We start from the raw sequence: 12,619 nt of genomic DNA, 5'->3' as shown, positions 1-12,619 counted from the left end.
CAGCCCTGTAATATCATGCATCTTCTCTAAATTTCTGTAAAGAAATCTCAACAATGATCTACATTTAAAGGGGACATTTCACAAGACTTTTTTAAGATGTCCAATAAATCTTTAGTGCCCCCAGGATACGTATGTGAAGTTTTAACTCAAAATATCATATAGATAATTTGTATAAAATTTTCGAAATGGTCATGTCCAAATGCAAATGAGCTGACCTCTGCACTAAATTGCAGTGCTGTGGTTGGATATTGCAGATTAAGGGGCGGCATTATCCCCTTCTGACATCACAAGGGGAGCCAAATTTCAATTAACTATTTTTTTACATGCTTGCAGAGAATGGTTTACCAAAACTAAGTTACTGGGTTGATCTTTATCACATTTTCTAGGTTCATAGAAGCACTGGAGACCCAATTATAGCACTTAAAGTCAGATAAAGTCAGATTTGTTACCTTTAAAGTAATTGTGTGCATTATCAATTGTATCACTCCTTCACCACTAGGTGGCAGTAGAGCCAACAAAATAAACCTCACATCAACACTTTAATCCAGAGGTCTTCAACCTTTTTCAGGCCATGGACCGCTTAATGGATTAAGGGAGGAGGATGGACCTCAGTACATGCATTAAATTAAGATTGGCCTATTAATGCATTTTTGTTTGATGCCTAATTTCATTTTAAAAAAAATTAATAAATAAATGAAATATTTGGAGGACCCACAGTAACACCACCACAGACCCCCAAAAGTCCCCGGACCTCCTGTTGAAGACACATGCTTTAATCTATTTCCTTGACCAGAGACAGACATTTAAAAACATCATATGTATATTTTAAGCTGACCGCTTGGCTTGACCCCATGATAGCATTCAAGCGTAGCGTCAGGCCCTGCCTGCTGTCAGTCACATACAACGTTACATTCATCCTCCACTCTGTGATGCTCCAGGCATGAGGCGGGTACAAATTAGGGTAACACACGCCCGGCTATTTTGAGTTACATGCTGCGGCGTTACTGCTTGATCAAAGTAAGCGTGGCACAGACCAGATCAAACCTTTACACCACATCAACACAGCTCAGAGGATATAACTGATTTCTACCAGCGTGTTTTGAGAAAGCCACAGAATACTAAAAAAGTTCAAAGAGCATTTACAGAAACGGGTTACACCAAACCCAAGGATTTATGTTGTTCGTACACTCTAAAAACTGCTGGGTTAAAAAACAACCCAACCATAACCCAACTGCTGGGTCACTATTGGACAGAACACGCGCTGGGTTGGCTTGACCCAACTGCTGGGTTAGACCATTTAACCCAGAATTCTGGGTTGTTCATTTGACCCAACCATTTGGGTACAATTAACACTCTTGCTGGGTTAAATGTTACTCAAGTGCTGGGTTATTTAATTTGACCCAACCAGTGGGTACAATTAACACTCTTGCTGGGTTAAATGTTACTCAAGTGCTGGGTTATTTAATTTGACCCAACCAGTGGGTACAATTAACACTCTTGCTGGGTTAAATGTTACTCAAGTGCTGGGTTATTTAATTTGACACAACCAGTGGGTAAAATTAACACTCTTGCTGTCTCATTCCATTTGTTTTACTGGAAAGAACCTTTTTGTTTTCTAAAAAACATCCCAAAAATGTACATAACTTCACATAATGTAAATAAATTGTTACAGATTAAAAATATGTGACAAAAATGTCAGATTGAACCTTAAAATTCCAATGTGACAAATTGTTAGATATAAAATAAATGTAACAAATACCCCCTGTAAAACAAAACTGAGAGGCCCCTGTTAATGTGATTTAAATCGCATTTAATTTGTTTCACATTTAATACAATGTTTTAATTACATTTTTGTATATTTGTATAATACAAAAGTTACAACCCCCATATGACATCAAACAATCCCCACGGACTTTATAACTCTTAATATTTAAACTATGATTATTAGCATTTCATTTACTTTACATTTTCATTCATCAAAATGTTATTAAAAACAAGAAGCCCTGAAACAAATTTTTTTTTAAAGAGCAGCTATGGTCCGATTCACATTTTTACATTTCCTTTGGTGTGTAATTGTTTATTAATTCATGTTAACGATATGCAAAAGGTACAAACCCCAAAGTAAACGATAATGCGAGTGATCTCTTTTCTTGGACTACAACAAACACAGATTGTAGGCAACAGTTTACTTCCTGGGATTGGTGACGTAGACAAGACCGAAATTATCATAATTCCTACCACTTGACCTCACAGCCTGTAAGTAAACTCCTGTTGGCATTGCATTGTGGGCGAATCTTTCAAACATAGCACTGAAATAGTTAATTATTAGTGATTAAATGTTGTCTTCAAAATGTTAACAGAGGAGGACTCATGTCCATCAATCTGATAAATGGCATCCTGGTGAAACTCCCAGGTGGGAAGACAATAGGTGTGTTCGAGATCATCCGGCGCTGCGCAGACCGATCGACGAGGTTTGCCGCTTGCAGTCGAGGGAGGAACTGAAGACGGAGCCGTCAAGCCGGACACCTGCTGCTTGCCGTAGTGACGTGTGCGCCGTGTTTCCTTGTTTATAATCGCAAATTAAGTGAATTAGATGCTGAATTTGATAAAAACAAACCTTTTGATAAAAAGTTGCAACCAGAAACATTTTATATCGAATATTTTAATTGCTGCTTAAACTGTATACCCGAAAATAACGGGAAACAAGCCTATATTATTAAAATACCAATAGAGTTTGTTATTTTCATTTTTATTTTATTACACGACACAATATAACATATTTTAGGATATTAAAGTGTTTTTTTCCTGTTTTAAAACATGAATTTATAATGTTTATTAGTGAAACTAAAGGTTGGATTAAACTTGAAACGCACGTGATCGTTGTCATCAATGAAGCGACCAATCAAGTAAAGCTGTTACGTCATCACAACTCCGGGCAGCCGCTCTGGAGAAGCTGCACCGGCTGAGCCAGCCGGCTACTCTCGAAACGCTCTCGCGGTACTTAAAAACCATATGACACAGTCACGTGCCTGCAGCGCCAGCTGAAGTCGGACAAAAGTACTAACCAAAATGCACTGCTTCAAGTCAGCCGCCGATCGGTCTGCGCAGCGCTGCATGAAGTCGAACACACCTATTGCTTTGTGTACTTAACATCAAAGACAAAAAAAACTTATCAACATCCTTCACCAAAGAGTTTGTCTCAGAGGCATTGCCTCCAACAATGGCAAAGGTCTGGCAGGTCCTTCTTGGCTCGTCCCGAAGTCACAAAACGTGCAACATCTCTGATTTTGCAGATATTCCACCATGTTGGTCCCCACCTGTTGAGTACACACCACAACTTAGTGATGATTTAAGTCAAGCATTTTTGTGAAAGTATCAAAAAATACAAATAAAATAACTGCAAACATTCATTCAAACTTTTTTATTAAAATAGTTCTAGTAATTAAGTAGTATATTTCACTGCTCATATTATGATATTATGGATTATTAATATAATCACAATACATGTAATATTATCTTAATATTACAGTGAAACTATAATTAGAAGACAATTAAAAGATTTTAGTTAAAACACCTCAAGCATAAAGATTGTGCATCCATCCTTTACAAAAGTAATCCATCCGGCTCCATGAGGATAAACAAAGGCCTTCTGAGGGTAATCCATGCGGTTTTGTGATAGAAATATCCATATTTAAAACTTTACAAACTAAGATAAATAGCTTCTGGTAACACCACGCCTCTGCATTCAGGAGAGAGTATTAGCGTAGTCTACGCACTTTTATTTGTGACGTAAGACAAATGCGGAGGCACAGAGCATCAGCAAAGACTGCAAAGTGCGTACACTCTCAAAGCTAGAACATTTTCTAAAAATAAAAAATAAAAATGTGATCATCCGATAAATAGATATATGCATCTTGGATGGCTTGAGGGTGAGTAAATCATGGATTTATTATCATTTTAGGGGTGGCACGGTTCATGAAAAAAATCTGAACTGTTCGGTTCACTTGTCTCGGTTCGGAGCGTGTGTGCGCCGCACGGTTCAATGGTTCATGGCATGCGCAATGTATGTAGCCTCGTGCCCTGTATGTGACCTCAGATAGCGTGTTTCCCTTTCGCGAATCGCGCGAAAGAAGAGGTGACTGGTGTGGAGAGTGAGTGCTGCATGTCATGTTACTTTTAGAAATGGCAAGTGGGAACTAAGGAAGTCTGCCCGCAGTTGGAGGATGCGCCAGCATCGTATAAGTTTGGTGTGTGGAAACAGTTTTTATTTCATGTTACCTATGATGACAGCGGAAATAAAACAATAGATAGAACTGCAGTCTATGGGCTGAATGTGTTCAAACAGCCACAGGAGACCACCTTCTCTCCGACCATTTATCTGATCTGAGGTACTGAACACAATGTTTTACCTCTTTTCTGACTTCTGCCGCGCTATTTTTAGTCTTTCATTGATAAAACGAAAGCGGCTGATTTCCGTGTTTCATTTTGCTAGCTTTTGAAAGTTGCGCGATCTTATTTCATAAATTGTCCCTCAAAGTAATCAGGACAGAATTGGTCAAAAGTGGACAAAAGAGACGGATTTAAATATTACAGGTGTAAAACTTATGTTTCTCTCTCGTCCACATATACTCTGCAGTATTTAAGCAGCCTCTCGGTGATAAGTCTTAGAGCTACACTGAAGTAGGCATTTTGATAAATGCAAGTTATCTTTGTGTGCTAAAAAGGCACATAAGTTCATGTAGATGGCAATACACATTCTATTTTTTGCCAAATAAATGTAAAGCATGTTGAAATCATCAATGTCTTCCCTCTTGCTGTATAAAAATCTCACCTGGCTTTCCTCAGAGATGGTCCCAATAATGTGCTAAGTCAAATTCAGTTTGTGCATGATTACATGATATAACTTTTTTAATACTGCATTCTAAATTATGGATAATTAATACATTAATAAGATAATACATTTCTGGAGTGTTAAAAAATTAAAAGAAAAAAAAAACAACAAGAACCGTACAGAACCGAGAACCGTGACCATAAAACCGTGATACGAACCGAACCGAGGGTTTTGTGAACCGTGCCACCCCTACAGGCTATTATGCGAAACATATCTATAACTACAAACATCCACGGACTGTAACGATAAATCGTGAAAATGCGCGATTTCTCAATGAATGAATTTGAATGAATTACGGTAAAATGCCGCCACATCCAAAGCCAGAGGGCGCTCTCATGCAGAAACTCCAATTGTGCCACAGAAGAAGTAGCATTACAAACCCTAGCCGTTTCTCAATGTCAAGGATACTTCCTTGGCAGGACTACTCCTTACAAGTCACTTCCTTCAGAGGCTAGGCGAGGCTCCTTTTAAGCATTCGGAGAACACGTTAAATGGAACAGGCTAGCAAGTGATTACGCAAGTGATTACGTCATTGCGTGATTGAAAGGTGTGCTTTCGGTGCTGCGCGCATAGGATTATGGGTGATTTCAGCGCGTGAAGAGCGCGAAGGATACAAATTTGCATCCTTTCCTGTATATGGGATATTTCTCGAACGAAGGACTCAGTCCTTGGCTGAAATTTCAAGGATCCTCGACATTGGAACAGTCCTTCGACGGACGTCGATGACGTAGCATCCTCGAAATTCTAGCTTCCGAGGATCCTTCCTTGACATTGAGAAACGGCTCCTATTCCAGGAAATGTCTAAAGAATATCACCGTTCTTCAGATTGTTTCAGGTATTTTCATGATAATAAAGAATATTTTGAATAATTTTGTAATGCACGTTATAAACGACTCCGACTCAAAATGATTTTAGATTGATGAGGACTTCCTACTGACCAAAACCCCATAGTACACGCACAAGCTGCACATGAAACACAGAATCGCAGCCTTGCGATTCAGAATCGATTTTAGACAGGTCTTTTTAAAAGGACACGTGATTTATTGTTACAGCCCTAACATCCACCCTTTTCAAAGTAGAAACACTAAAGCAAAAACTTACAGGTTGCATGTCAATAAAGGACCTCTGGGCCTCCACAGTGGTAGGTCTGAAGACTTCTCCTCCTCCCCTGTAAATGGATGGAGCTAGCAGAGTTGGCATCTTCAGTGCTGTTTCCCCTTTAGCAGCTAAATAATTTTGAGAAAATACAGTGTTTCAATAACATTTAAATGGTTTGCTGTAAATAACAAAGAAAAGAGAAACAATAAAGGTGCATTCACACGGGGCGAAAGGGTCAAAGCTTGACGGGAAGGCTTGTCTGAAGCGTGGCCAACATAAAAATATGCACATAGTTTGTTATTCAGTCGCTGGGTGCGCTGCATTATATAAATACAGTAATACTGCCAATCACTGTGTATAATGATGATGATTAGACGCCTAACGTTACTCAGTTCGTGGAAGTTAATGCCTGTTAACATATAGAATTAATATGTCACGTTTAATTACTATTTTTACTGGTTTTAATGTCTTACATAAGAAACAGGACATATACTGTACTTTAATGCAACTAAGGGATAAATAATGTCATTCTTATATACATATATGACAGTTCAGAGACTAGTAGCAAAAGCACAAACATTAACCTGGCTTTGAGAGCAAATGTGATGGAATGACGTCACAGATATGCAAATTAGTATGTCAAGAATCGATTCTGAATCGAAACAGGATCCTAAGAATCGATTCTGAATCGATTCATGAGGGTCCAATCGATTCCTACCCCTAGTTTTTTGAGAAAACTGTTTTGCCCTCTGTACGCAACAAGTCACTTACACATAAAACTTAAAACTGGTTTATTTTACAAAAAGAAACAGATTATGCGTGATTAATTCGTATTTGCCGCTCATGAAACTGTGTTTGATTGCACGGCACTGTTTGCAGACCTGCAATGCTTTTGGCAGTATTTCAGCGCAAAAACCGTGCCAAAAGTGTAAGCGTAAATATTAAGTTTCAGTTTTACCTGTATATCCTTCAGGCAAGGAAATTCATACACCAATGCCTTGTCACATGCCTTCTTAGTGTCTGATGATGGCCTGTTATGTAGACAACAGCAGTTGATGAAGAACTTATGCAATATGGTAAGCTATTGCAGAAGCCTGTGTGATCTTACTTAGAATTTACTTAAAAATAATGTTGGTATTTTCATGTTCAAACACTAATGTTGCGTACACACCACACTTGAAGCATTGCGCTCCTAGCTCTTTACTCACGATTACTTACAAGATTTAACTTTGTGTCCTGCGCATTTTCCACTTGAGTTGAATATATTGTGGCAGATAAGTTTGAAACAAATAGCACTTGTTTGCGGCAATCACACCGCCCTATTCGCGTCATTTGCATCACCCAGCGCAAGTTTGTGTCTTGCATTGACTTTGTATGTAATTTACTTGCGCAAATCTTTGAATTTGCGTTTGGTGTGTACGCCCCTATAAGACTCGCTATAAAAAAAGAGAATGGTCATTTATGTTTTCTAAGCATTTGCTTGCTACTATATGTTTGCAGGCTTATTTAAATGTAGCTTACTCAGGTTTCACCATTGGTTTCCAGCAGATGGGATGCAAGGAGTCTCACAAGTAGCCTCCTCTGCTTGTTGGTAATTGCTTGCACTTTAACGGTTTAATACGGATTTCCTCTCAGGGGTGCTTTCCAAAATCTGACAAACTGCCTATAAAAACAGAACAATCATCAATGTCTTTTTAGGTCCATTAGAACTGAAATTTTATTCAGTTAATATCCAATACAAATAAAGTCGATACTTACAAAGGCTGAAAAAAGTTCCACTGTCATGGTGATATGATCTGTTGGGGTCAATTCAGTGGATTCTACTGAACTCTGTTGGTGGATTGAACAAAAATCAAGAAAGAATATTTAAAGCGACACTCCACTTTTTTTGAAAATATGCTAATTTCCCAGCTCCCCTGGAGTTAAACATTCGATTCTTAATGTTTTGGAATTCAGCAGCCGGTCTCCGGCGCTACCACTTTTAGCATAGCTTAGCATAATCCATTGAATAGGATAGGAACTATACTCTCATACTGGCGTAATAATCAAGGACTTTGTTGCCGTAACGTGGCTGCAGGAGGCGCAATGATATTACACAGCAGCCGAAAATAGTCCCTATAGTATCTTTCAATAGCAGGGGACTATTTTCGGGCACTGCGTTATATCATTGCAAACATGCAGCCATGTTACGGCAGCAAATTCTTTGAATATTACTCCAGAATGAGAGTATAGTTCCTAGCCATCTGCCTAGAAAATAGCAACTTTAAATTTTCCGTCAGTCTTAGTACACGATGTAACTAGAGAAGAGTCAAGTATTTAAATAGGAAAAATATTGAAACTCTGCTTATTTTTATTTTTGAGCGCGATGCTAAATGGTTTAATCAGATTCAATGAATTGTGCCAAGTTATGCTAAAAGTGGTAGCGCCAGACTCGGAGATCGGCTGAATCGATTTCAAAACGGCGAGAATCAAATGTTTAAAGCATCATGAAACACTAACCAACACTTTTTTAGATGTTTAAAGAGTTAGTTGTGTTGCACATCATAGAAGACAATGTTAGTATCTGTTAATTTTGAACATTAGGTCAAAACTAGTTAATTTTTAGCTTTTTTGTGATATTTTTGTCTTCCGGGTTTAAACTCCATATTGCATAAACGTCACGGGCTGTAGTAGTGGGCTCAGGATCACACATGGATACGGTTCTGTATAGTAAAGTAAATGTGACTGCGCCATTACGCACACTCTGTAAATACGTTGGATGATTTTCCCAGCGATGCTGTCAGGACTCACCATCAACTGAATTTGCTCAGGAAAGCTTCGGGAGGCAGGTTGACTTTGATATGTCCTGAGGACTTTTCCTTATCTTCAAACACGCTCTTATTTCAACTATAACAGTTTTACTTGACCTTTGTTTAAATAAAATATTATATTCAGTTTAATTATTTTTGTAATAGGCCTACTGCTATTCCTAGTTAATCTTAATATTTGTTACACTATATCAGTTGCCCTGCCCACTCATCACCTTTCTTCTCACAGCGTCCACGCCCATTTAGGTTGAATTTTTGGTTGAAGTGGAGTGTCCCTTTAAAATCACATACTTCAGCGTGCAGTCGGTGTAACTCTACTTTGTGGTTTGATTGTCGGCCAAAATGGCGAATTGCAACGGGGGCAAATAATATCAGTGTTATGATTGGTCAGGCACCTGTCAATCAAACTCCCCTAATACTTTCCACACACAACTCACTATTATTGAGTCTAGTTTCCCGCCCGATTTAAAATAAGTAGCTATACTTGTGGATTTAATACGAAACGTGTTTTCGCCTTGTAACTAAGTACAAAACAAAACTATGGTGAACATGAACGTCAGTGTATATTTCTGACTGTTAATTTACCTCAGGATTTAACGTGTGACGGCAAGGGGTAATTTACAGCGCTCCGTCTAGATTTAATATTTAACACGAATCCCCCTTTTGAATTTTAAATTATTCATAGATGAATACGATTTTAGTGATTAATTTACAACGTATAACTTACTGAATATTTCAAAAGAATGCCGATATAGCTCGACTACGACTTAACGATGAGGCATGTTTCTCATAACAACTGTTGGCACAGAATAAAAAACATTAACCCCACTCCCCCACATCAAAGCATGTATTCTGAACAATGAAATATGATTTGTCCTACGACAACTTCTTACAAAAATAAGTAAAAATTCACATTAACTCACCATGAAATACCGCCTGGTCCGAGTAACGTTACGTTAGCGTGATCCAGTCAGAAGCGAAGAATCCAGAAAGTGCGGCAATTAATAAACCAATTGCTGGGTCAAAATAACCCAACCAGGTGTTTGTTTTTCAAAATGATCCTGGCTTTGACAGAAACAGAAGACACTGTCATTAAACGTGCCCCCATCGCTTCCTCTGACAATTATAAGATGTGCCAACATACTTTCCGCACACAACTGTAGTGAATATTATGTTTACCTCCGGACCGGAATTACAAGTGTGCTAACGGGATGGTTTCGTTTCAGCAACAACATACATAGGCCGTTTCTCAATCCGAAGGTTGCAGCCTGCGGAGGTCGCATATGCAGGCTGTATACGTCATCAAGCCTTGTTTATTTAAGTTAACTGAGCATTACGTTCGCAAGTCATAAGCATATTACAACAGTTTACAGTTAATAATAGTCAACTTTATAATAAGACAGTCATAATGACGTATGCAGCTTACAAATACGACTCCAAACACTAACAAATGCGGCCTCCGAAGGCTGCAGGCAGAAACGGCCATAAACAGGCTTTTGTGATCCGAACTACTTTTAAACTTCCGGTAGACTTCGCATATAATTATTGACAAAATAGTCAACTGAGAGTAGATTATGTCTGATAACAAGCAATTTATATAAAAAATAAATTACCTTAGTTCACACCACATAGCTAAGCACTACTACGCTGAAATTGTGTTACTGTGACAACGCGCTTCCGAAACCACTTACGATCCTCGTTCTGGATTAAATATGAAACGCACTTTATCAAACATAGCCTACATACAATAACGTTACCCCTATATCTGTGGAAAAGCGAATGAAAATAGCAATGAGCTTGCCCCTACCACAACTACAACATTTATAATATAAAAATTGACATGAACTTACCATAAAATACTGCCCGCTTTGAGTGGCGTGCACCTCGCTTCAGAGGAAATGAAGTCCTCCAGAAAGTTCGACAAAAAAATGGCAGAACTTGCATCCTTACAGTAACGTAACTTAATTCGGACTTGGCAAGGAACAAATAATAGATTTATGAGACCCGAAATGAAATAAATCCGCCGTTCTAAACACTACAGAGACATTACAGCCAGCGGTGATTTCCAGAATGACGTGCCGAGGTGAGGCTGTGTTGGGCGGGTACATCAGCGCAGAGCGCCCAGTGATTGCCTGAATCTCGAAGCTTCGACATCGTTGGAGCACATTTTTAAATATACGCTATCTTCAAAAACCGATCGAAGTTTTGAACTTTACACACATACATTGTCGCCTAAAAAACTCTTAAAACTACATTTGGTAATATTTAAATGATAATATTTTGAACATTGTGAAGGCTGCCTTGAGAAACGGCCAGCCAATGAAAGGAAAATAAACCATTTGCTGGGTCAAATTTACCCAACCATGTGTTCATTTGTAAATTACCCACTACATTTCATTTGACCCAGCATGAGCAACCCAACAGTGTGTTTAAAGTACTCCAAACAACCCAGAATTTTGACCCAGCATAAACAACCCAACAATGTGTTTACAGAAACAACCCAGCATTTTTTAGAGTGTATGATTTTCTTCAGTGCAACACAAATGTTTGAAGAATTTCTGACAGCACTTCTTCATAAAATAAAAGTGCATTTGTGACCCAGAAAATCAAAATGATTGACAACTTATCTAAATATCAAGATGTTTGTAATCTGTTCCTGTTAACAGAGACAACAGAATACTGAAGAAGTCACCACAAATGAGCCCTCAGGCAAAACACTAAATACTAAAGATGGCTTCAGGACTATTAAACCTGTAACAAACCTGCTGAAATTTGTTTCTGGAGAAGAAAACATCAACTTTAGTCAGATGTCAAGGTCTTAATACACTTCAAGAGAATTTGTTTTTCATTCTTTGGTAAATTGAAAAAATGCACAAACCATAAACAATAAAAAGGAAGAAGGGACGGCTCTTTCATTTTAATTTTCTTGTGCGCATTTATGAGGAAGAGACAACATTATGGATGTGACATTTCTAAAAGCTGTCCTTACCAGACTACGGAAAATAAATAATTTTTTTTTAAAAATTAACTCTTTACCCGCCAGCCTTTTTTTTTTAAATTGACAGCCAGCGCCAGCATTTTTTATGATTTTCACAACAGTTAATTGCTTTTCAGAAAATGTTCTTCTTTAAATATGTAAACATACAATATATTAAATATAAAAGAACAAATAAAAGTTTCATCCTGTCTTCATTTGTTTTATAAGTTGTGCGAGAGCGCAACCTAGTTGATAATACTGGAAATATGGATTGCCGTAAAAACTCGTCATTGGCAGGGAAGCATTTTCTCTTAATTGACGTGATAACTTGTCAATGGTGGGGAAAGAGTTAAACAGTCACATCTTGTTATTTAGGCCACCAAATATTGACAAACTTTTGGTAAAAAAAAAATTTTTTTAGATTTGCATGAAATTGGTCAGATGTTGTTTGTGTCTGACTTTTTGGTAATCTGGTACAAAACACTAAAACTAGATTTTGTTTGAAATGACATCACAGGTCTTGATACACTTCAAGAGAATTTATTTTTCATTCTTTGCTAAATTGAAAAAATGCACAAATCAAAAAACAATAAAAAGGGATTTTTTTAATTTTAATTTTCTTGTGCACATTTATGAGGAAGAGACAACATTATGGATGTGACATTTCTGAAATCTGCCCTTACTGAACTATAGAAAATAATTTGAAAAAATATTTTAAAAATTAACTCTTTCCCCACCAGCATTTTTTTTTAAGTTGCCAGCCAGCGCCAGCATTTTTTTATGATTTTCACAAAAGTTTAATGCTTTCCAGAAAATGTTCTTTTATAAATATGTAAACATACAATA

At 37.7% G+C, this 12,619-nt stretch overlaps 1 protein-coding gene and 1 long non-coding RNA gene across 9 annotated transcripts in view; both read right to left on the bottom strand.

Annotated features, from left to right (window-relative positions):
• LOC141362940 (mitochondrial import inner membrane translocase subunit tim16-like) overlaps nucleotides 1-12,619 on the bottom strand; it is a 218,865-nt gene that overhangs the window by 15,892 nt on the left and 190,354 nt on the right. The window lies entirely within an intron of this gene.
• Nucleotides 1,876-11,315, bottom strand: LOC129422547 (uncharacterized). Of its 7 annotated transcripts, none has more exons than XR_012368363.1 (7): nucleotides 10,647-11,315; nucleotides 9,720-9,857; nucleotides 7,748-7,819; nucleotides 7,511-7,652; nucleotides 6,948-7,020; nucleotides 5,993-6,117; nucleotides 1,876-3,317 (listed from the first exon to the last, which is right to left on the bottom strand). It is a non-coding gene; the product is annotated as an uncharacterized lncRNA (long non-coding RNA). The 7 variants fall into 7 exon arrangements; XR_012368362.1 differs by lacking the exon at nucleotides 10,647-11,315 and adding an exon at nucleotides 10,410-10,424 and having other exon boundaries at nucleotides 9,720-9,861; XR_012368364.1 differs by lacking the exon at nucleotides 10,647-11,315 and adding an exon at nucleotides 9,524-9,592 and having other exon boundaries at nucleotides 9,720-10,382.

The sequence above is a fragment of the Misgurnus anguillicaudatus genome, unplaced genomic scaffold, assembly GCF_027580225.2.
Source record: "Misgurnus anguillicaudatus unplaced genomic scaffold, ASM2758022v2 HiC_scaffold_29, whole genome shotgun sequence".
Classification (NCBI taxonomy): domain Eukaryota; kingdom Metazoa; phylum Chordata; class Actinopteri; order Cypriniformes; family Cobitidae; genus Misgurnus; species Misgurnus anguillicaudatus.
This window is presented reverse-complemented; position numbering and strand designations above follow the sequence as displayed.